The sequence below is a fragment of the Pan troglodytes genome, chromosome 11 (genome assembly GCF_028858775.2).
Source record: "Pan troglodytes isolate AG18354 chromosome 11, NHGRI_mPanTro3-v2.0_pri, whole genome shotgun sequence".
Lineage (NCBI taxonomy): Eukaryota > Metazoa > Chordata > Mammalia > Primates > Hominidae > Pan > Pan troglodytes.
In genome coordinates this window covers 14,581,218-14,607,231 of record NC_072409.2, presented here as the reverse complement: position 1 = coordinate 14,607,231, position 26,014 = coordinate 14,581,218, and the positions used below count along the sequence as shown (strand labels likewise).

At 37.9% G+C, this 26,014-nt stretch overlaps 1 protein-coding gene and 2 pseudogenes across 20 annotated transcripts in view; 2 read left to right on the top strand and 1 right to left on the bottom strand.

Annotated features, from left to right (window-relative positions):
• Window positions 1-26,014, bottom strand: part of DENND1A (DENN domain containing 1A) — a 542,971-nt gene that overhangs the window by 459,902 nt on the left and 57,055 nt on the right. The window lies entirely within an intron of this gene.
• LOC112204455 (U7 small nuclear RNA) lies at window positions 1,842-1,898 on the top strand (annotated as a pseudogene).
• On the top strand, window positions 2,455-3,105 carry LOC107976770 (phosphatidylinositol-glycan biosynthesis class F protein-like; annotated as a pseudogene).

The following is a 26,014-nucleotide window of genomic DNA, read 5'->3' as shown; positions in this document are numbered from 1 at the left end:
AAGGTACTCACTTGTATTATCTCCCTCTTTGTCACACTCTGTCCCCAAGGGCCTAGCACAGTGCCGGTACAAAAATAGTAATCAAAGAGTCGCCATTATTATTATCACATATGCTGTATTTTTTTTCCTACTGAAGAACTCACTATATTAACCCTAACCTTCTTTCCAAGATTTATGCAAGACTCAGCACCTCCTGTCACTAGGCAGGTGGGGCGTTATCCAAATAACCAGCATGGAGTAAACAGTCTCGTGTGACATTTTATCATGTGAAGTGCCTACACAGGTATAAATATTATATCTTTTCTGGTTTTATTGCCTCATTTTACAATTATGCTACTAAAGAGCAAAATAGCATGCAGAATGTTAAGTGGCATTCTGCTGCTTGGAATTTCATCCCAAGGCTCCATTCAGAATAACAAATGTGGAAGCTATTTCATCTCTGCTCTATTGTGAAGAAAGTCATCACCTTTACTTAAATATATACGAGAGTTTGACTTTCTGCAACCCATTTTGTGCTAAGTGAAATCTTAAACCAAATGTGATAATTACCAAGGTGATGTCATTTAGAAAGTAGTATAGTGCTTTCCAGAGAGACCCTACCGTACACTTTGTTATTGTTATACCAATTCCATAATTCCAGTAAACAAAGCCTAATCAGCAATAAGTGGATCTATCCAAGATGATGCACCCTTAAATACCATGAGAATTTAGAATTTTTCACTCAAACAAAAAATTATAAATTCAATAAACTAATCACAGTTATTTTAAATGTTAAGAGATCATCAAAATAATGTTTCTCCAGTAATTTTCATTTTAAAGGCATTTCCACATAAATTACCTAATTTTCAGTGTTTGTTCATTCCATAAATATTCACTAAATCTTCTTAATATTGAGATCTGGTCATACAGTGGTGAAGAAAATACTGGGTGATCACTACCCTCACAGAGTTTAAGGTCCAGTACAGAAGCTCAGGCAAACTAACAACTGCACAAGTAATGTAACTATAAGCTATGATAACTGCCACAAGACTATACAGTGTAAGAACAAGCTTACTTTGGGGATCTGAAAAGGTTCCCCCCTAAGGATGATTTAATGTCTGAAGTGAGACCTGAAGGAATTGGTGCAGGGGGGGTGGGGGAAGGTGAGAAAGAGGTTTAGGATAATGATAGTTGAGAAGAAATACCTAGTTTTTAAAGATATTTAGGTAAATCAATCAAATTTTTCTGATATATTGAATATAGAGGGTGACCAGGAAGGCAGGTGACCAGGATGAAGGCAATAGGTTTTTAGCTTGCATACCTGATTTTTTAAATGTGCTGCTCAGTGGAAGGGGACCAGAGCTTCATTCAGTTTAATGAGCAGATCATGAGTTAGAATTCAGACATTTTGAATTTCAGATACTTTTCAGGCATCCAAACAGGTTGAGAGCTCAGAAGAAATGTTTCATACCTCATTCATTTATTCAACATGCAATTCCCAAGAAACAATTTGTATTAAGTCCCATGTTTCTCGTTAGGGAAAAGAAGGTGAACAGGATGCTCAGCTGCCCTTTGAAAGAAACAAGTACGTTGACAGATGTGTAGAAGTACATCAGAATTCAAAGGAAGGAAAGACTGAGTCTGTCTGGACAATCAGGGAAGGCAGCATGAAGAAAATTATCTTGAAGATAAATGCCAATTCCTCCAATGAGGCAAGAGAAAAGACATTTCAGACAAAGAAACAGCATCTGAAAATGACAATTACTTTGCAGTGGCTGCAAGTACAATGTATGAGAGGTGAGAAGTAAAAGAAAAAACCATGAGGACCATATTTGCAGAAATACAGAGGAGCAAGAAAATATTAATGTTACAGCTCTTTCAGAATTTGTCTAGGTTTTCTGGTTTAGCAGAAAAAAAAAAAGAGAGAGAGAGAGAATGCTATGAACAAATGTGTGCCAACAAATTAGATATATGAAATGGACAAATCTCTAGAAAAATACAAACTACCAAAACTGATTCAAGAAGAAACAGAAAATCTGAATAGACCTATAGCAAGAGATTGAATTACTAATTTGAAAACTTCCCACCAAAACAGATGAACTCAGATGACTTTACTGGAGAATTCTACCAAACATTTAAAGAAGAATGAATACCAATTCTTCATAAACTCTTTCAAAAACTAAAATATGAAGAAAAACTTTCCAATTCATTCTATAAGGCCAGTATTATGCTGATACCAAAAGCAAACAAATATAAGAAAACTAAAAATGCAAAAATACTCAATATATTAGTAATAGCAAACCAAATCCAGCAACACAAAAAAAGGATTACACACCATGACCAAGTGAGATTTATCCTAAGAATGCAAGGGTGCCTGCATTAGGGCCAGGACAGCCCTTCCCACATGACAGTAGGATGCAGTAGTTCCCCAAGTCCCTTCCCCAAGCAAGAGAGATAGCCACTCAAGAAAATACCATGAAAGATACTGACATCAAAAAACTACTTTATACCCATATTTTATGCATATTTTCAATTATCCTAAGTGTCTTCATTCCATCATTCTTCTTGGAGAACTTCTCAATATTGTAAACACACTTGACATGGTTGTGCATATGTTCTGGTTTTGTAGCTGCTGTCAATCTAGTATTATATTTAGTAGTGAAACCAAATGCATCCCCTAAAAAAGTTCATTATCACACAAGGTAACTTGATTTTTGAAATGCTGTGTCTACCTTCTTTTGTCCTGTTTCTCCTTCCATGTAATTTTTGTTCTATATGGAGCTAATAGAGTTGGTGTTGGAAACATTTTTATTTGCAGTCATTTTGTCTACTTTTACCACTGTACCTTATGTTTGTTAGAACCAAATCTCAAAAGCATAGCTTAGAGTTTTCAGTAGAAATGGAGTTACAGCCATTTGGGAGAATAGTCTCCAGATCATTACAATTTCTAGTTTTGTAGGAGCATAACTTGAAGCACTGCCAATACCACTGAGTGGAGAAAGACCATGGCAGGTATGGCCCATCTCCTATATGCTTGGAGTGACCTTTAGCAACATGGATGGACTTGTTATTTTACCATTCTGGATATACTGGAATATAAAGCAATTTCTATACAAGAACAATTAATTGGAGCAAAGGGAGAAAATATTCCTTTGCATATATTCCATAGGGCTGTGCAAAAATGTATATAATCAAAGTCAAGTAGTTCCATTACAGCACTGTGTTTTACGTAGTTACAACATGATGTAATTGTAGCTTTTTAAACCATGAAACTCCTTGGAGATTGTATCTTCTAGTTAAAATAAAGTACTTATGATAGAATTTTTAAAAACAAGAATGCAAGGTTGGTTTAATATCCAAAAATAGATTAATGTAATAAGCCGTATCTAGAGAATGATGAACAAAAATCACACAATCATCTCAAAAGACACAGAAAAAGCATCTGACAAAATCCAATATCCTTTCATAATAAAAAAAATTAAACAAACTAGAAGCAAAACAGAACTTCATCAAGCTGATAAAGGGCATCTAAAAAACCTATAATTAATATCATAATTATGCCAAAAGACTAAATGTTTCTCTTTAAGATGCGGATGAAGAAAAGAATATTCATTTCTGCCACTTCTATTCAACACTGTATTGGAGGTTCTAGCCAGGGTAATTAGGTATGAAAAAGAAATAAAAGTCATCAAGAATAGAAAGAAAGAAGTAGTACTATCTTGATTTGTACATTACATAATCTTACACAAAGAAAATCCTAAGAAATTCACTAAAAACCTATTAGAACTAATAAACTAGTTCATCAAATCTGCAGGATAATAGATCAATATTTTAAAAAATCAATTCTATTTCTATACACTAACAAAGAACAATACAAAAATGAAATTCAAAATTTCCATTTACAATAACATCAAAAAGATTAAGAAAAATAGGAATAAATTTAACAAGGGAATTGCAAAACTTATACTCTGAAAACTACAAAACATTATGGGGAAAAAAACCCTAAACATTACCTTAATAAATGGAAAGATATCCTATATTCATGGATTGGAACACAATATTGTTAAGCTGACAATCCTCCCCAAATGAATCTACAGATTCAATTAAATCCCTACCAAAATCCCAGCTGGGCTTTTTGCAGAAATTGATAAGCTAATACTAAAATTCATATGGAGATGCAAGGGACCCAGAATAGTCAAACAATCTTTAAAAAGAACAAAATTGGAGGACTCATACTTCTCAATTTTAAAATTTACTACAAATCTACAGTAATCAAGACAGTATAGTACAGCATTAGGATATGAACAGGATTCAGAGTCCAGAAATAAATATTTGCAATTGTCAATTACAATTGTCAATTAATTTTCAACAAGGGGCCAGGCACGGTGGCTTATGCCTGTAATCCCAGCACTTTGGGAGGCTGAGGTGGACAGATCACTTGAAGCCAGTAGTTCAAGACCAGGCTGGCCAACATGGCGAAACACCATCTCTACCAAAAATACAAAAAATTAGCTGGGCATGCTGGCACGCACCTGTAGTCCCAGCTACTCAGGAGGCTGAGACACAAGAATCTCTTGAACCCGGGAGGCAGAGGTTGCAGTGAGCCAAGGTTGTGCCACTACACTCCAGCCTGGGCAAGAGAGCAAGGCTCTGTCTCCAAAAAACAAAAAAAAAAATCAACAAGGAAACCAAAACAACTCAATGGAGAATTAATACTTTTCAACAGAAGGTGCAGGGGCAATTGACTATCTACATTTGAAAGAATAAAGTTAGACTCCTTCCTTATAAGCATATATAAAAATCAACTTGATTTGGATTGTAGGCTGGGGATACTGGTTCATGCCTTTAATCCCAACACTTTGGGAAGCTGAGGCAGAAGAATCACTTGAGGCCAGGAGTTCAAGACCAGCCTGGCCAAAATAGCGAAACCTCATCTCTCCCTACCCACCCCCCAAAAAATTAAGTGGGTGTGGTGGCATACACCTGTAGTCCCAGCTACTTGCAAAGCGGAGGTGGGAAGACTGTTTGAGCCTGGGAAGTTGAGGTTGCAGTGAGCTAAGTTCATGCCACTGTATTCCAGCCTGGGTGACCAAGTGAGAACCTGTCTCCAAAAAAAAAAAAAAAAAAAAAAAGGAATGGATTATAGACCCAAATGTAAGAGCTAAAACCTAATAAACAAACAAATAAACAAACAAACAAACTTAGAAGAAAACACAGAAATAAATCATTGTAACTTTAGGATGGGCAATGGTTTCTTAGGTACCATACTAAAGAACAAACAACAAAAGAAATATTAGATAAATAGGACTTCACTGAAATGAAAACTTCTGTTTCAGATGACACAATCAAGAAAGAGAAAAGTTAACCTACAAAGTGGGAGAAAGTACTTGCAAGTCACATATCTGATAACAGGTTTGTATCTAGAATATATGAAGAACCCTTATAACCTGGTAATTTTTTAAATGACCAGACTGGATAGGTATTTCTCCATAGAAAATATACAAGAAGCACACTAAAAGATGCTCAATATAATTAGGCATTAGAGAAAGGCAAATCAAAACAACAATGATATGTCACTTCATCCCCACTAGAATGGCTATAATAAAAGAGACAGACAACAGTATCCACTGACAAGAATGTAGAGAAATTGGAACCTTACACATTGCTGGTGGCTATATAAAATGGTGCAGCTGTTATGGAAAACAGCTTGGCAGTTACTCAAAAAGCTAAAAAATAGAATTATCATATGATCCAGCAATGCCATTCCTAGGTATATACCCAAAGGAATTGAAAGCAGAAATGCAAACATATACCAACAATGAATGACATTGTTGATTGCAGCATTATTCACAATTGCTGAAAAGTGGAGATAACCAAATTGTCCATCAACAGATGAATGGATAAACAACATGCAGTATATACATCTAATGGATAAATATTCAGCCATAAAGAGGAATGAAGTTCTGTACATACTACAACATGAATAAAGCTTGAAAACATTAGGGTAAGTGAAATAAACCAGACAGAAAAGGACAAATAATATATGATTCCACTTATATGAGGAAACTAGAATAGGCAAATTCATAGAGACAGAAAATAGGATAGAGGTTACCAGAGGTTAGGAAGGAGGGGAAAATGGGAAATTATTGTTAATGATTACAAAGTTTTTATTTGAGGTGTTGAAAAGATTTTAATAACAGATAGTGGTGATGGCTGCACAACAGTGTTAAACATAATTAATACCACTAAATTTACACTTAAAAATATTTAAAATGGCAAATTTTGTTTTATATATACACATATTACTCCACAATTTAAATAATATACCAAAACCATTAATTATATCTTTTATTAATGGGCAAATTGTATGGTTTGTGAATATCTCAAGAAACTTATTAAAAATAATTAAAATTAAACACTAAATCAATGGGTTTTTTGTTTGTTTTCATTTTTGTAGAGACAGGGTCTCACTATTTGCCCAGACTGATCTTGAATTCCTGGCCTCAAGCAATCCTTTCACATTGGCCTCCCAAAGTGCTAGGTTACTGGTGTGTGCCACTGTGCCTGGCCATAAATGGATGGTTTTAAAAGCAATTAGACACAGCTGAAGAGAGAACTAGTAAACTGGAAGGAAGACTTGAAGAAGTTATTGAATATATCAGAGAGAAACAGATTGAAAACACACAAAAAAAAATGGTTTAAAACTGTAAAGGACAAAAAGAGAATGTCAGACATATGTGTAATCAAAGCTCCAAAAAAAAAAGAAGTTCTAAGTCCTCAGATTCAAAAAACTGGTCCTAACCAAGATATATAAGAAGAAAACTCCACTGCTAGACATGTATCATTGCTAAACTAGAAAACAAGACACAAAAATATTAATTATAATGGAAAGGGACTTCAACAGCAATATAGGAAGCCAGAAGACAATGAAATGACATCTCCAATATGAGGTTAGAATAAGGACATCTTCAGATAAACAAAACTAAGATATTTGCCACTAACAAAGAATATTATTCAAGCAAGAAGATTAGCCCAGATGAAAAAACTCTGAGATGCAAGAAGACATAAAGAACAAAGAAAATGGCCAGGCACAGTGGCTCACACTTGTAATCCCAGCACTTTGGGAGGCCGAGGCGGCCAGATCACTTGAGGGCAGGAGTTTGAGACCTGCCTGGCCAATATGGCAAAACCTTGTCTCTACCAAAAATACAGAAATTAGCTGGGCGTGGTGGCGTGCACCTGTAATCCCAGCTACTCAGGAAGCTGAGGCAGGAGAATTGTTTGAACCAGGAGGCGGAGGTTGCAGTGAGCCGAGATAGCCCCACTGTACTCCAGCTTGGGCGACAGAGCGAGACTTCATCTCAAAAAAATAAAAAACAAAGAACAAAGAAAATAGAAAATACACAGATAAATCTAAACAAGCATTGGTTATATAAAAAAATCAATAATATCTTACAGGTTTAAAGTAAAATACACAACAATAAAAACCATATAAACAAGGAGGGGAATGATTAAAGTCAAAACAATATACAATCTTGTACTGTATTAAATAAACATGCAAAAATTTCTCAGAAACTGTTGATTTGTATGGGCATACTTTGTTTTATTGCACTTCAAAGATACTGCTTTAAAAAACAAAAACAAAAACAAAAAAAAAAAACAAATTGAAAGTATATGACAACCCTGGATAGAGCAAGTCATTTCATGTCTCTGTGTCACATTTTGGGAATTTTTTGCAATATTTCAAACTCTTCAAATTATTATTATATCTGTTATGATGATCAGTGATCAATGATCTTTGATGTTGCTGTTGTAATTGTTTTGGGGTGCCATAAACCATGCCCATATAAGATGGCAAACTTCATCAATAAATGTGTGTGTGTTCTGACTGTTCCACCAACCAGCCATTCTCCCATCTTTCTCTTCCTTGGGCCTCCTTATTCCTTGAGACACAATAATATTGACATTAAGCCAATAATTCACCCTACAATGGCCTCTGAGTATTCAACTGAAAGGAGGAGTTGCATGTCTTTAAATCAAAAGCTAAACATAATTAAGCTTAGCAGTGACGAAGGCATATTGAAAGTCAAGATAGGCTCAAAGTTAGTCTTCTTGTACCAAACAGCCCAACTGTGAATCCAAAGGAAATGTTCTTGAAGAAAAAGAAAAGTACTACTTCAGTAACACATGAATGATAATAAAGTGAAACAGCCTGATTGCTGATACATGAAAGTTTTAGTGGTCTGGACAGATCAAACCAGCCACAACATTCCCTTACACAAAAGCCTGATCCACATCAAGGCCCTGACTCTCTTCAATTCTATGAAGGCTGAGAGAGGTGAGGAAGCTGCAGGAGAGTTTGAAACTAGCAGAGGTTGGTTCATGAGGTTTAAGGGAAAATGCCATCTCCATAACATAAAAAAGTGCAAGGTGAAGCTGCAAATCCTGGTGCAGAAGCTGCAACAAGTTATCCAGAAGTTCAAGCTAAGATCATTGATAAAGGTGGCTACACTAACAAAAGATTTTCAATGTAGATGAAACCACCTTATATTAGAAGAAAATGCCATCTAGGACTTTCATAGCTAGAGAGGAGATGTCAAAACCAGCTTCAAAGGACAGGACGAATCTTTTGTTAGGAGCTAATGCAGCTGGTGACTTTAAATTCAAACCAATGCTCATCGACCATTCTGAAAATCCTAGGGTTCTTAAGTATAATATTATGCTAAATCTACTCTGCCTGTGCTCTATAAATGGAACAAAGCCTGGATGCCAGCACATCATTTTACAGCATGTATTACTATTTAGGTTGGTGCAAAAATTATTCTGGTTTTTGCCATTGAGTAATGACACAAACCACAATTACTTTTGCACCAACATAATAAATAGTCTAAACCCACTGTTGAAACCTACTACTCAGAAAAAAAGACAATGCACCTGGTCATCCAAGAGCTCTGATGGAGATATACAAAGAGATGAAGGTTGTTGCCAGGCCTGCTAACACAACATCCATTCTGCAGCCCCTGGATCAAGGAGTAATTTTGACTTTGAAGTCTAAGAAATACATAAGGCTATAGCTGCAATATATAGTTATTCCTCTGATGGGTTTGGGCAAAATAAATTGAAAACCTTCTGGAAAGAATTCACCATTCTAGATGCCATTAAGAACAATTGTGATTTGTGGGAGGTCAAAATACCAACATTAACAAGAGTTTGGAAGAAGCTGATTCCAGCCCTCCTGGATGACATTGAGGTATTTAAGACTTCAGTGGAGGAAGTAATGCAGATGTGATAGAAGCTACAAGAGAACCAGAACTAAAAGCAGAACCTGAAAATGGGACTGAATTGCTGCGATCTCATGATAAAATTTGAATGGATGAGAAGTTGCTTCTTACAAATGAGCAAAGAATGTCCTTTCCTGAGATGGAAACTACTTTTGGTGAAAATATTGTAAACATTGTTGAAATGACAAGAAAGCATTTATAATATTACACAAACCTGGTTGATAAACCAGTAGCAGCGTTTGAGAGGTTTCCGATTCTAAAAGGAGTTTGACTGGGGGTAAAATGCTATCAAAGAGCATCACATCCTACAGAGTAATCTTTCGTGAAAGGAAGAGTCAATCAATGCAGCAAACTTCATTGCTGTCTTACGTTAAAAAATTGCCACAGCCATCCCAGCCTTCAGCAGCCACCATCCTGACCAGCCGGTAGCCATCAACATTTAGACAAGATCGTTTGCGATCAAAAAGATTACAAGTTGATTGTTAGCAATTTTTAGCAATAAAATATTTTTAAATCATGATATGTACCTTTTTAAACATAATGCTATTATATAATTAATAGACAATAGTAGAGTATAAACATAACTTTACATGCATTGGGACACCAAATAAATTTGTGACTCACTTTATTGCGCTATTCACTTTATTGTGGTCTGCAACTAAACTGAACCTGCAATATCTCTGAGGTATGCCTGTATTAGTTAACATTATGGACACTGAAAGCACACGACCTGGGTTCAAATCCCAGCCCTACTACTTGATAGCTCTGTGGCCTTGGACAGATTACATAAGCTCGCCATGCCATGGTTTCCCCATCTGTAAAATTGAGACAGTAACAGTATCTATCCCATAGGGTTTTTGTGATGATTAAAAGAGTTAATATAGGTAAAGCATATAAAACAATGACTGGTATAAAGTAAGCACTACTAAATCATAGCCACCATTATTTTCAGTGTATCAGTTAAAGGCACAGAAATAGTATTTAAGTCCCAAATGATAAAAGGGAAAAAACTGAATGATTAAAATGCTTAAATAATCCAAAAGAAAGTAATAAAAAAAGAAGCATAAAAAGCATTTCCAGTAAAAAATACAGGTAAAGATGACTGGATTTTAAAATATCCAACTATATATTGCTTTCAAGAGACACGTCTTCGACACAAGAATGAAAAAAAAATAAGAAAACACAAGCATGGAAGTGTATAATTTGATGAGTTTTGACATATGTGTACATCCATTAAACCATCACCACAATCAATCAACCCCAAAAGTTTCTTTGTGCTCCTCCGTAATCTATCCCTCCTGCTGCACTCCCCACCACCCATCCCTAGGGAACCACTGGTGTGCTTTCTGTCACTATAGATTAGTTTGTACTTTCTAGGCTTTTATATAAATGGAATCAGAAAGTATGTACTCTTTTTGTCTGGACTCTTTCACTCAAGATAATTATGTTGAGATCCATCCATGTTGTTGAATATAGCAATACCTTGTTCCTTTTTATTACTACTATTCTATGTATAGAACTCAATTTGTTTACTCATTTCTAGCCTCTCCAGACAATAAATGATGTTAAAATTAAGAAATGGCCTCTGGGTAAAGATCAAATCCAGGGTACTCTTAGGATAAGAAAAAGCTAAGGGGGTGATTTTAAAATTCTTTGCAAGACCTCCAAAAGATCTAAGGTGGTACCATCATAGAGAACCATTCAGTTAAACAACAGGGCTTCTAAGAAGCTTACAACTGTTGTTCCTCAGTGGTCTCACTAGAAAACCAAAGTAGAAAAGGCGGGCTTATCTCAAAGACATTTGTGGGTATGAATATTATGTGAAGGAGTAAACTCCAGCAGATTCACAGGACAACAAAGGAGTTTTTAAGAGGCTCCTATGGGGAGAAACACAGCTAGCCTGGACTGAAAGGGACAAAGAAAATACAAATGAAAAAACAATAGGCTGTTGACTCACTAAACTTTACAGACCAGAAGCAGGCTGAGAAACCACTCAGTTGCAAACACAGGTTCTCTTTTATTTAAAGAAGGATGATTCAGAATCCAAAAGCCCAGAAGGTAGAACTAAGAGCCATGGTGAGCCACTCTCAGGCTAGAGCAGGACTGAGTCTCCATCAGGAAACTTCCAACATTTGCCCAGCGTATTTGGGGACCGCTATTGAGTGCTATGTGCTCCAACGTGCCTCCTGCTGGCCCCCTTTTAAACAATCAGTGTCTTCGGCAGTTATCTTCTGCCTGTCCCGCCATTACACTCTGGGGAAGAGTGGTGGTGGTAGGGACAGGGAACAGTTAACTTCTCTCTTTAGTTTACAAATTGAGAGGGCCTGTACTTGAGAAGCTATACTTAAGAAGTCATATCTAAGTTTCTCATCCTCACCTAAGCCTGATTTAGTTCCGGAGATTGAGGGGTCTGAGCTGCTGATGTAAGGATGGCACTTTTGGGGACCTTGGGAGAGGCTGAGGATACACAGATTTCCATAGCAACTGGGTATAAAACTGTTTGCTCCCTGCTGCCTCTGCTGAGCTGCCACAGCACTTTGTGCCTGTCTCTATTTATCCCAAATAATGTATGGCTACTGGTTGACTATTTATTTCCCTCATCAGATGTAAACTCCTCAAAAAGAAAGTGTTTTATTTATATCCATAGCATTAAGTCCCTCAAAGACTTGTTTGAATTTATGAATAAGTATATGAAGAAAGCCAGTCTGTCATGGACTCAGGCCATCCAAAGCCACACTAATGAATATAACAGCACATTCCCAGTGCACTTATGCGACGGGCCTCAGTTAAACATTTAGGAAAGCTAAGCAATTAAAAATAAGAATGTTCACCTTATCCACCACAGCAGCAGAGGGAATACTGAAACTCAGGACTGATTCTCAGGAACATCCTGAAAACACCACCCTATAAACCTGCATTTTAATAGCCTGACACAGCTCAAAAACATTGGCTGATAAGAGTGCAACTAGTTTTTAAAAAGAAAGAAAAAACCTTCCAAAGATGTTTCATTTTAAATTGTTTTTCTTTCTTTTTTTTTTTCTTTTTTGGTTTTGAGATGGAATCCTGCTCTGTCACCCAGGCTAGAATGCAGTGGCATAATCTTGGCTCACTGCAACCTCCACCGCCTGGGTTAAAGCCATTCTCCTGCCTCAGCCTCCCCAAGTAACTGGGATTACAGGTGAACACCACCACATCCAGCTAATTTTATTATTTTTAGTAGACACGAGGTTTCACCATGTTGGCCAGGCTGGTCTCGAACTTCTGACCTCATGATCCGCCGGTCTCAGCCTCCCAAAGTGCTGGGATTACGGGCATGAGCCACCACGCCCAGCCTTTAAATTTTATTATAAATAACCAGTGATCAGTTATCAATAAGGCAAGTATAGGTTGACTCCTCAACTGTTGTACAAAAGAATAGAAGCGGGGGAGAAAATATTTCATTTGGAACACTTTTGTAAAAACCCCTTAAATTGAGGAGACTGAAATTATGAGCTCTAGGCCGGGCATGGTGGCTCACACCTGTAATCCCAGCACTTTGGGAGGGTGAGGTAGGCGGATGACTTGAGTTCAGGAGTTCGAGACCAGCCTGGCCAACCTGGTAAAACCCCATCTCTACTAAAAATACAGAAATTAGCCAGGCATGGTGGCAGGCGCCTGTAATCCCAGCTACATGGGAGGCTGAGGCATGAGAATCACTTGAACCTGGGAGACAGAGGTTGCAGTGAGCCGAGATCACACCACTGTACTCCAGCCTGGGTGACAGAGTGAGACTCTGTCTCAAAAAAACACAAAAATTATGAGCTCTAGCTAGCACTCAGGTTTTAGGAAACAAATCTTTCTGTGAGGGTCTCCAAGAGATTTGTTTTTTGACACAATAAGGGCTTAATGACAGAGTAAAGAAATCATTCAGTAGCACTCCAGGGCAATACTTAGAGACATCTTTCTATCTTGAGATGCCAGCCTCTCAAAAAAGCTACTGTTCCTCTCAATGGGCCGGAAAATGTCTCAGATTAAGAAGCATTTCCTTTAGGTAACTATTACAATACACCTACTTCTAAGATATTTTCATGGGAAAAAAAAATATATGTATCATCACCTTTAGAATATTAGGATATATTAGTATATATCAACACCTTTAGAAAGTCAATCACACTGTACACATAATTTGCAGGAAAAGAGAAACCGTGGGTGAAACAAATATTAGGCAGCAATAACTGAGGCAGATGAAAGTATTTACAAATTCATTTTTAACCCACTGCATTATCTCATTTTGAGCAAGATCATTCTTTGTACATTTCTGCTGGCAAAAATCAACCTTGCTGGTCTCTCAACACAAATGGCAACATTCATCCTAGCCCTCAGCTGATTCTCCTGCCCAGGAACTTCAGACTGTTCCTTGATCCCAATCACAACATTTGTAAAGAACGTCTACATGTAATAGGACCCAGATGTTTAATATTTTGTCTCAGATTTAAAAATAAAATTCAAAATGACCCAGAAAGCAAAGTAAAACAAAAAAATAAAAAATGAAGCTGGGCACGGTGGTTCACACCTGTAATCCCAGCACTTTGGGAGGCTGAGGTGGGTGGATCACCTGAGGTCAGGAGTTTGAGACCAGCCTGGCCAACATAGTAAAACCTAGCTCTACTAAAAATACAAAAATTAGCCGGGTATGGTGGCATGCACCTGTAGTCCCAGCTACTCAGGAGGCTGAGGCAGGAGAATCACTTGAACCCAGGACGCAGAGGGTGCAGTGAGCCGAGATCACGCCATTGCACTCCAGCCTGGGTAACAGAGTGATACTCTGTCTCAAAAAAATAAATAAATAAAAATAAGTAAAATGAAATAAAAAATGAAGCAACTAATTTAATCAATTTAAGCAAATGGTTACCAGTTCAAATGAAGTTTCTCTCTCCTCTTCTGTCTCTTGGTCGAATATATCTTCATCTTATCAGCTACCGAGACAGTACCAGACATTGCCACAACCTACTGCATGCAAAGTGGTAATAAATGCAGTGGAAGGGAAATAGAAGATAATGAACCGATCCTTCATATACTCTAAATCTCTTTTCTACCTTGCTAAGAAAAACAAGATAAGTCCCTGGAGATACTCTAGAAGTAAATGTAACCATAGGTAAAACCCCACTCTAAAAAACACAATTATAATGTCCAGTTCTATGTAAATGGAGCTATTTCAAAAGCCTCACAAACAACTGATACTAACATTGCCTTGCTTATTTGGACATAACAAATTCCACTGAATGAGATATTTTTAAATATCTCTTCATTTAGCTAGCTACCTACTGAATAGGATTATTCTTCAAGGGAGAATTCAAGCAAGAAGGTTCCTGCCCTCAAGAATAACGGAAAAGACAATTATAATACGATATGCAGGTTGCCAAGAGGGAGGGTATCTAACCAAGTCTGTGAAGGACGGCAGAGAGGGGGAAGCAAGGGTAGACAGAAAAAAATGGAGGATTAGAGAAGGCCTCCTAAAAGAGGTGGCACCTTGTCTAAGTTATAAAGGACAATGGAAATAAACCAGGAAAATAGGGAGAAAGAGTATTGTACAGAAAAGAGAAAGACCAGATCCTAAGGTATGGAAGAAAATAGACTAAAGTGGCTCAGCTAGTGCAGAAGGTCAATGACAGGCAGTAGTGAGCGACAAAGGAGGAGAGGTCAGCCAAGTGATGAGGAGCCTTCTGTGCCACGCTAAGATTTGAGTATTACCCTGTAGGTAATGAAGAGGCATTATAAGGTTTAAGCAGAAGACTGGCATGATTATATTTGTTTAAAACACACATTATGACAGCAGGACAGAAGAAAAGGGGTTGGAAGGGATAAGACTCCAGCTAAGAAAACCAATTAAGTGTCCAGGTGCAGCGGCTCACACCTGTAATCCCAGCACTTTGGGAGGCTGAGGCAGGCGGATCACCTGAGGTCGGGAGTTCAAGACCAGCCTGACCAACATGGAGAAACCCCACCTCTGCTAAAAATAGAAAATTAGTCAGGCATGGTGGCACATGCCTGTAATCCCAGCTACTCGGGAGGCTGAGGCAGGAAAATCGCTTGAACCCGGGAGGCGGAGGTTGCATTGAGCCAAGATCGCGCCATTGCACTCCAGCCTGGGCAACAAGAGCAAAACTCCGTCTCAAAAATAAAGAAAACCAATTAAGTGGCAGTAATCCAAGAAAGAATAAGGGAGGCCAGAACTAAGTCAATGGCAATGAATTGGATAACAAGGGAGAAAAAAACATAGGAAAAGATCAAGAAATTAGACTTTACTTTCTCTTCCTAATTGACAATTTAATCCTTAAGTCGAGGTACACGTCCATACTTGGTGAGAAGTAGCCACAGTAGTCCAGAGTAGGTAAGGATGGCATCCACATAGGAGGGCTTGCACAATATGGGAACTCAGAGTGCAACCAGTGCGAGAAGAGCACCCACACTGTCTAATCTAACATAGGGTGTCAGAACCCGATTGTGACAAGGGTGCCCACAGAGGAGAGTGAGCTAGTGTGGGGAGAAAAAGCCCAAGCAGGGATACACAGTCACCCACAGGGAACAGCTGCATGGCAGGGGGTGTCAGTGTCAACGCAGTTTGAGAAGCGTGTCCATGTTAAAAGATGATCTGGTGTGAGGTGTCAGAGCACCTGAGCAGGGTAAGGAACTTTCCACGCAGGGGCCACCTGATAGGGTGTCAGATCCTGAGGAGGATTATGCAGGGAACAACATGGAAGGACATGGCAGCCATGCACGGGGTGTCAAAATTCAAAGTGAAGAGAGCACCCACACAGAAGGACCAGCCTGGCAGGGCTTGTCAAAGACCAAGGTGGATGAGGTGGGCATTCAGGCAGAAGAGGCAGAGCGACACAGGGTATCAGAGCCCCAATTGAGTTAAGGAAGACATCCACACTGGGTAGGCATTGGTGGCAGCCATGATGACAGAGTAGTCATGTACAAGGGATTAATAAGTAAATATATTAAGGATAATGGGAACCAGGCTTCTCACAGTTGAAGAGAGAAGTTACAAATATGGAAAGGGAGAAAACTTGAATGAATCGGTGGTATTGGTTGAAATTGGAAGTACTGGTGTGGACTCACACTTTTCAATATACACAGATAGATGCAGAAATACATATAGATGTACTCTCTGACCCTGACCACCAAGAAGGCCTAGAAGCAGCAACACCACCATAGCAATGAACACACATAGAATCAAAATTTTGGCTTTTAAATAGCATTCTCCACCAAAAGGAACCTTGGGAAAATGGCAGATTTCATGGCTAAGGAAAAGAAACTAAAAGATGAGCACAGAACATCTTGCACCAGAAAGCAAAGAAGAACCCAGAGAATGATGAGGACCAGTCAAAAGAACACAAGAGCCCTTCAAGTTGGCTCCTAATGATCAAAGCTGGAACAAATTGAATAATTCAATTCACTCAAATAATTTGAACAATTCAGTAACAACCTTGAATAAGAAAGGAGTAAGTCCAAAGTCAAATAAACAAATAAACTGAAAGTTTAATGAGAAATGGAATATTTACATAATTTCAAAGTACTTTCCCCCAAAACAATTGTTAATTACAAAGGAGTAAGTAAGGAGGAACTTTTCAGTAGACAAACCTGGCAAAGACTACTTTAATCAAGTGATCAAAAGATCATCACCAGTAAAGGGCCAAATCAAAATTGCGTATTATGTGATATAACAAGAAAAGCACAGCATCTCTTCTATAATATTTCCACTCAAGATGCTCAACCTAAACCTAATCATAAGGAAACACCAGACAAACCCAAATTGAGGCTTGTAACCTTCAAATGTCAAGGTCATCAAAGTCAAGGAAAGACTGAGAACCTTTCTAAGGGAGACTAAAGAAACATTAAAGTGGCCGGGCGCAGTGGCTCACACCTGTAATCCCAGCATTTTGGGAGGCCGAGGTGGGTGGATCACGAGGTCAGGAGATCGAGACCATCCTGGCTAACACAGTGAAACCCCATCTCTACTAAAAATACAAAAAATTAGCTGGGCGTGGTGGTGGACGCCTGTAGTCCCAGCTACTCAGGAGGCTGAGGCAGGAGAATGGCGTGAACCCGGGAGGCGGAGCTTGCAGTGAGCAGAGATCTTGCCACTGCACTCCAGCCTGGGCGACAGAGCGAGACTCCATCTCAAAAAAAAAAAAAAAAGAAAAGAAAGAAAGAAACATTAAATAAACTAAATGCAATTTGTGATTCTGAACAGAATCCTTTTGCTTTAAAGAACATTACTGGGACAAGTGCCAAAACTGAGAATTAGATGGTAGTACGGTATCAATGTTAATTTCCTCACTTTTATACTACATTGTGGTTGTGCAGGAGAATCACCTTGTTTGCAGTAGTCGACGTAGTCGACTGACGTAGTCAAGGTTGAGATCAGCAACTTATTCCCAAATTGTGCAGAAGAAAAAATTATTTGCAGTGCAATTACAACTTTTCTGTAACTTTGATATTGTTTAAAATCTTTCTAAAGCTTTTTTAAAATCTTTTAAAAATACTCAGGTTTAATTGGATGTAGGGTGAGAGTCTAGGGTGACTTTCAGGCTTCTAGCATTAGTAAGTGAGTGGGTACAAATGCCCTTCAACAAGACCCTGGATAGAAGGAACAGTTTAGGATTAGGATCGGCATTTCCATTTTGTTTTGCTAGGTGACTGGCAGTGGGGGTAAAAGGTTGGTCGAGGGGAGGAGGTTAAATTCAATTTGAGATGCCCATGTAGGATGGAGAAACAGCTACGGACAGAGAGCTGAGGACCCAGGTCTGGCACTCGGAAGTCAGGGCCAAAGACACAAGCTGAGAAATGATCAGTCTGTAGGCAATAGGAGAAACCAAGTGTGACTGAGATCTTACTTGGAGAATTTATCATCCACCACATTCCATAAACAATTTGAAATGACTTACAAAAATACTTATAGTTAAAAGATTAAAAATACACATGTAAACCGAGGGTGTAAGGACAAAGGGAAAATAAAAGGAGGAAAGATTATGCCAGGGATTATAATAGCATACAAAAATGCATACCAAAAAAATCCATACAAAAATAATAACATACTAAAATAGTCATGTGTAGTTCACAGAGCTAGAAGGCAAATATAGCCCTAAGGTTCTTGAGAACCAATCCAGGAAGAATGCATAGCAAAAAGGAACCTCTAGATACTGTATCTGAACATTCACCTACCATACAGTATGTGCACCTTTGTTAGCACTTACTAACAGTATAAACCTGACATTTTCTTTATAAAAGGAAACAATAGTATACAGTTTTCTGTATGCTAACAAAATAGGCTTACACTTTTCTACATAAATAAAAACAGTTCTGATGTCCTTTTAGTCATTAAAACACAAATCTATCTATATCCATGAACACTTTCTCTTCATTTACAGGACCTGGAATAAATTAAGAATATTAATAACAGGAACTAACATTTGCATGGGGTTTACATTTTGAATGGTATTTCTATTTACTACACATTATTTCATTATTTTGCCATCTAGTGTGACAGACAAGGCAGGTATAGACCTAATTTTACAGATTAGCAAATAGGTTCAGAGAGGTTAAATTACCTATTTAAAATTACATGGTTAATAAGAATTTGGACTGTAACTCCAGTTTTCTGACTCCATGGACCACTCATTCATTTATTCATCCATCCATCCAAATATTCATCAAGCATCTCCCAGAAAACATTGCCCATTCTGCATCGTTGCTGTGAAGATTAAATAAAAGAACATGGGAATGCTTACAAAGTGTGAAGCCTATACAAATGCTAGCCATTTTCAAAGCCATCATCATTAGATTCCCCATTTTAAAGATATCAGACCTTCTTACATTTGGGGGAAGCCAAATATAATATGGAAATTTAAAAAAATGTATGAAATTTGGTTGAGACATATTGGGAAATGCATATTTAAAAGGAGAGGAGAGGAGTGGACTAAGATGAAGCTGGATAGGGAAAGGATGGAGCATGGAAGACCTCATTTGCCCTGCTAATGAGCTTGACTTTAGCTTGGGGTGACAGAGGACCACAGAAAGGTGTTACAAGGGGAATATTGTGGTCTCAGCTGTGTTTTTAAAAGATTGCTGAGATGACAGCATTAAATATGGATGTGAAGGAAAGCATAAAGGGCAGTTAGAAGGCCATGGTAATCAGCTAGGAAAGAGAAGGTGCACGCCTGAGCTAAGTGAGGGTGGCCACTTAACTTTATGCTCATTTTAATCTGCAACGTTACGTTGTCTCTGGTCTCTAAATACTTTAGGGAAACTGAGGTAGGTCAATAAGCCCTTAGAACAAATTTTAGACAACCTAGACAAATATACCACGGACAACTGAAAAACTAAAACAGAATCACCCCTGATATTTTGTTTTGTTACATAGTATAATGACTATTCTTATATTATTCTATTATTCTACAGGGAGCCTACTCTAGTCATTCGTTCATTGTTTGTTTTTAATCTGAATGATTCCCAGTAATTAAAGTTTCTATCAGTTACAGAATTCTCCATAGTGAGATAGAACAGCTGACATCAGATCTCTTATGCTTTAAGCAAAAACTAACACTCATTAACAAGATTACCTATTGTGATTAAATAAATACAAACTGTTTGCAAAGTTTGTAAATGAGTACAACAGCACAAAAGTAAGACTTACCACTCTACACAAACCTTATTTTCTTAACTCTTCAAGCCCATGGAACAGACAAGGCAGTCCCTCATTTTTCACAGCTTCCCATTTCCCCAGTGCATTGCCTAATAAACACCTATACTTCATCTCTGCTGCTTTAGCTTACTCAGTTGTATCTGCTAATAATGCCTAAGCATGTGGAACAAAACAGCAGTACATGAAAGAAAGCCTATGTCCTCCGCTTTACAGTGCTCGGCACCACACAATAGAGTTTCTCATAATGCATTGGGCCATAAAAGTTGTGCATATTGTGAAATCTCAAGATGGCTATCTTTTCGTAATTAATGTTTTGTGGAAAACATCAATAACATTTACAAAAAGCTCTTAAATCTTTAGTAAAGGCTGCAATTAATTTATGAAGCCATGAAAAGTCTACAAAGGGTAATCAGTGATAATACTACGGAAGGGGAAAGAGTTTCATCTGGCCTTAAACTGCAAAGTTCATGTCTAATTTGACTAGTAAGAGTCAGACCACATTCTCTTTATCAAACTTGGAAGGGATCTTAAGGTAGTCCAGTCCAATGCCTATTCCTCCCCCAACCCCCTTCCAGGATAAAAATCCCATGTAAGACCCTGACCAGTGCTTATAAGGCCTATTCTGCCATCTCAATTTATTTAAGAAAAATTCTCCTTCAAATATTCAAGTTTCAATTTGGCAGTTAATTTCAGTCTGCAGTTAAAAGGCACTAGCTGTCAGTCAGATCTCTCACCCAGTTCCCTCCTGAAAAGAAAAACTGACAGATCACAGGAGCTTTCTTTTGTAAACCAATTCTGGAACTTTCATGCTTCTTATTTGTTAGGTTAAAGGTTAAATTGCTGACCTGTGCCCTCCTGCTTAGCGGCCTTCCCCTTTTTCTGTAAAGCTTTATTTTGGGGCTGTATTTACATGGATTAGTCCCTTTTCACGCTAAGAAGGAATCTGTTCACAGCCAAAGCCTTAGTTCTGGTTGTACAAAAAGCAGCCACAATTATTCACCACCAGACAATGACCATATTGTGGATTTACAAAAAACCCACCCCAGCCATGGAAAGATCTGTTCTTGCTGCACAAAACAATAGAAGAAAAATCTTATCAAGCATTCAAGAGAAAGCAAACAAAGCAAGCCCACTGTGAACTTGATGAAGATGTCAAGCTCCTTTAAAAAATATATATATAAATCAACAAAGAGGGGTTTTCTTGTAAAGTCTTGGGAGTGAGACTTTTTCTACTCTGAGTTTCCCTTTCTGGTTAAACACAGTTAGGAGCAGCAAGACATTGACAGCCAAGACCAGCAAATGCTGCCATTTTCTAAGCACACTTACAGACACTTTTTTTAAATGCACAACACAAAGAGGCTTTCCTTTCCAAATATGCCCAGTGCAAATGCCAGGCAAATCATTTTAAGCTAGTACCATACTACACAGGCTCTTTCAGCAAAAGCAAAATTCTTGTCCCAACCGCTAAGGAATGAACATAAGCTACTTCCAAGCTCTAACGTACTAATTCCTAATAAAAAAAAATTTTTTTTAATTCTTAAAGGCCATTGGGTTTAATTAAACACTAGCTCCAACAAGAGTTCTTCATCTGACACCCATAAAGTATATTATATACATTCCATTTCTTTGGGATGGGTTTCAATGATGGTCCCTAGTCACATAAATAAACTTTTAGCAGGAACATTTTATGTTTGTAAGGTGAGGATCTCACAGCTGCTACAAAAGCAAAATCCAGTCCTGAGTCCGGAACACAGCTGTCTAACAAGATATGAGAGCAAATACAAAGAATTTCTCCCACCAAGTCTTTAGGTAGATGGTTTCTATTTTCTTTGAGCTAACATGACCTAAATCCTCCATCAGAAGAATGTTCTTCAAGTAAAATTAAAAAGTAAAACATAGAAGCAGGTATTAAAAGAACCTAAAGATCCATAAATGTGGCTTTTTAAAAAGTAGTGGTGCTTTCATTCACCACAGAGCAAAACACTAACACAAGTTTACACATTTTTGATCTCAGAAAATGGCTCACTTTAAGGTTTCTTATAGATTTTGGACTTAGAAAAAAACATTTCCATCTGTAACATAGTTTATCTTTGGCACAGTCAGCCTCTCTCTGTTCCTCTACCTTCCTTCCCATCCACCACCCCTCACCCCCGAAAAAAGGCAGTACCAAAGATTTGGCCACAGAAGTCCACAAATAAGAGAGTAGTATTAACTGGTCTTATTTTAAAGGAGCTGATTTATATGTATAACAATCAGGAGCTAGTTGATCAAACTATAAAACTCTGATGCAGCCATGAAAAACTGATGAAAATGTTTGTGGTCAACATTAAGATCTTGCTTTCTCTCATTTAAACTGTACCTCAACTGCAAATACATCAAATGGGAATCTTCAAAACTTGAAAATAGGATTGTGATGGAGGTGCTTATATTTTATCTCTTTTTCAAACTTTCTGTAGTATTTGGTCTTTTTTATAGCATTTTTAGCATGGTAATAAGTGCGATGACAATGAGACAATTCTGGCCAATGGCCCTACTTAGAGAACTTTGACAACTACAGAAAATATTTCCATGCATAGCCAAGGCACCGTGTCCAGTTTGCTTACTTTGAATTACGAAATGTATGATCCCCAGGAAAATTAGGATGGCACTACAAGGACCAGAACACAAAGTAGGAAGTACTTAAACTCCTCACCAACTTCTAGAAGGAATGAGATTAGGGCACAAGCTACACTCAGAGTTGATTCAAATGTAAATGCTCTGCTTCCTCTCAAACAATGATAAACTCCCTCAGAGTTAATAGTTTCTCCCTAAGAGATTCATCTCTCTTTTCAACTTAAAGGTATGTTTTGGAGAAAAGGAAGAAACACATGGTGGGGCTTAGAGCAAAACCTTTTAAATTCTTTGTCATAAAAGCTGCAGAGTAAACTACATTTCCTTTACTAATCCTTCGAACACTTGTTAAACTCGAGTGTGCTGACAAATTTGCCACTGCAATCACATTTTGGTTTCTAACAAGTTAAAAAAAAAAAAAAAAAAACTTTGGTTGTACTAAATTGTATTACCATCTTCCTTGAACACCAAGTGAGAATTTATGCTGCCTTCGCAAACTGTTGAAAGAGGCACTCCCTAGGGAGAAATAACTTTTGGCACATTGCATAGCAAAGCTAAAGTTACAAAAGCAGGCTAAAATATCTCTTTCACCACACATATATTTTTCTCTCTCTCCCCAAAGCTTAAACATGCTATGTCCTCTATAGGAAGCTGAGTATGGGCACAAGAACTATATCCGAAGATCCTGACTTTAGGTTCATAGTCTGGAAAAGTTTTAAATTAAATATATGAGATTTTTTTTTTAAAGGACTGTTTCCATGTCATTGAAAATATATTAACAAAACTCCATATTGCTTCACTCAAAAAAAAACACACAGAAAATCATTATCAAGAGTTTCAAAGACTCTATAGTCCTCTACACTATGAAAAATAATATAGCTGTCCTTTTGTGCCAAGAAGCTAAAAGAGTGGAAAACAATGATTTGATGTGACAGGAGAAGAAAACTAACCAGGCACTGTTAATTATTTTATGGTTAGTATTTTATTTAATCCTCATGGCAATTCTAAAAGATAAGCATTATCCAAGTTTTATTTGCAAATGAGAAAATTCAACCAAAAAAAGATGAATAATTTCCCCAAGGTCAGATCACTGTTAGTTGCAGAGCCATAATTAAAACCCAAGTCCAAAGCTCTTCCTGCTGTATACACACACTGCTTCTGCTAGAGGAGAGGGTGGGGAAACAGCTTTTAGTGACACAAATTCCCATGATTCCAGACCACAGGGCAGTTTCCCAGGGGTGGCAGAAAAAGCCTAAAATGTAAAAAGTACAGGCTGACGCCGAGGCCCGGGGTAAATGCCTCATTGTACTGTGGGAAGTCTGATGGACACTTGGTAAATGGGGAGGAAAAGGCATTCCTCGCCCAGGGAGACGAATGTGAGAGCGCCTTCCTTTAAACTTTTCGTCCTAAGCACGTCTGCTCATAGAAAAGGCAGAATAACATCTTCCAGAAAAATCGCGGGAGAGAAAACTGCAGCAGAACTCCTGCCGCTAATATAAATGCCCTCCCCCTAGACCTACCCATAAATTTCCATTAAAAAAACAATACAGCAAATGGAGTAGCCATTCAACCCACTGGAAATGAGATATTTATCAACAATAAAACTGTGGAGATGAATCAAAATATCTAGGTTCTCTGCAATCAGTTGGAATTGTGTCAACTCATTTATTGGTCCAACAAATACACACTGAGTGCCTACTACATTCCAGTCACTGTTCTAGGTGCTGGGGACACATCAGTGAACCAAGTAAATGAAGATCCTTGCCCTCTTGGAGCTGATATTCTTAGACTGAGCATGACTGTACAGGGTCCCTACATACTAATCAGAACCTGAGTCATATTTTTGATTAATGAAAAGAAAATTAAATATCCCTCCATAGCTTTGCAGATGCTCTTCCTTCTGCTGGAATGTCCTCACCCATCCCCAGCACCTTTTGCATTTATAATAAATATTGCTGAATAAACTGTGTAATTAAAAAAAAGCTTTCAAAACAAGAAGTGAAAAATGTAGCAGTGGTCAGCTCTAAATCTAAATCTCAACTTCAATTGGGTCTAGACCTGAGCTTTGATCCTGCAGCAGGCCCCACGAAGCCTAAATAAAACCCAAGTCAACTCAATCTCCATTCAGCAAAAACAAGAGAAATTAGGTCAGCTTGTTCCAGGGTCCACCCCAGGGATTAAGAACTTTTTTAAAGCCTAAACTGGACTTGCTGGGGCTGTTAGAGGTAAGAAAGAAACCTAAAGCAGCATTCCCAAGGCCCTGGGCCTGGAACTGCCTTAGGACTGGTCCCAGGGCCCCTCCACCATGTGTGCAGAATGAGAAGGCTCAGAATGAGGAGGACAGGATCAGGGGATGTCCCCCCAGGGCAGACTCCTGATGATCCTCAATTTCCAGTTTGAAGGATCAAAACAAATTTCATGTTTTTCTTCATGATAGTTCAAACTGAGAGAAACTCTGTGCCATGCCCTGTGCTTAATTCTTTAAATACTGTGTTTCTGAATCCTCAAATATGATGATAAATATGAGATATTATCATCATCCCCATTTATCCCCATTTTACAGCATAGGGAACTAAAACAAGGAAGGAAATTAAGTAATTTGCCCAAAATTACACAGGGATATGTCCTAAGTAGGGGAGCCAGAATTTTGACCCACATGACCTGACTCTAGAAACCATCCTCTAAACCGAATTTCTCTAACTATATTTTGGGGGCATTTTGGGGGGATGTATTTCCGTTAACCAAAATACTAGAAAGAGGAAATGAATGTTCCACTTAGCACTTAGCTGATTTTCTACTTCCTGGATGGCCATGATGAAAATATTTTTCATTTTGGTCTGTGTATAAAATCTTTCCCAAATACTTTTGTCACTTTTCCTTTCATGGTAAGCACAACCTAACAAACCAATGGAAAATGTGCTTTATGTTCAAGAAGTCAATTCTATCATTCTGAGTATCAGGATCATTACTGCTGAGGACAGAAAACTGGGCTAAATACACACAAACTTTAGACCATATTCCAGAAATGGGTTGTTTTAATACATTTCTAATCCTAGCTTATTTTCTCAGCATCTGGCTCTTTCTCACAAGTAGACAGTTTAAATAAAAACTCTGGTAGCTGAGGATTGATCACTGGGTTCTTGTTAAACTGTGACACATAAGTGGAAGAAAAAAATATATAGGTTGAATTATTCATGTGCCCAAAGTGTGTTTTTCTGGGAACAACTCAGAATTAATTCTACATTTTCTGAAAAAGAAAATTAGTCAGTTCAGGCAGTGTTCTTTTTATCAAGCTGTCATATCTTTCATATAGTAATAATGACTATCATTCTAATATTTGAATCCCTTCAAAAAGGAATTTACATAAATTCTATCACAAAAATTTCATTTCTTAATGATAGCACAATTTCCGGAAGTTGTGTTGTTCGATTTTGGTTTGGAGTTTAGGGTTTTT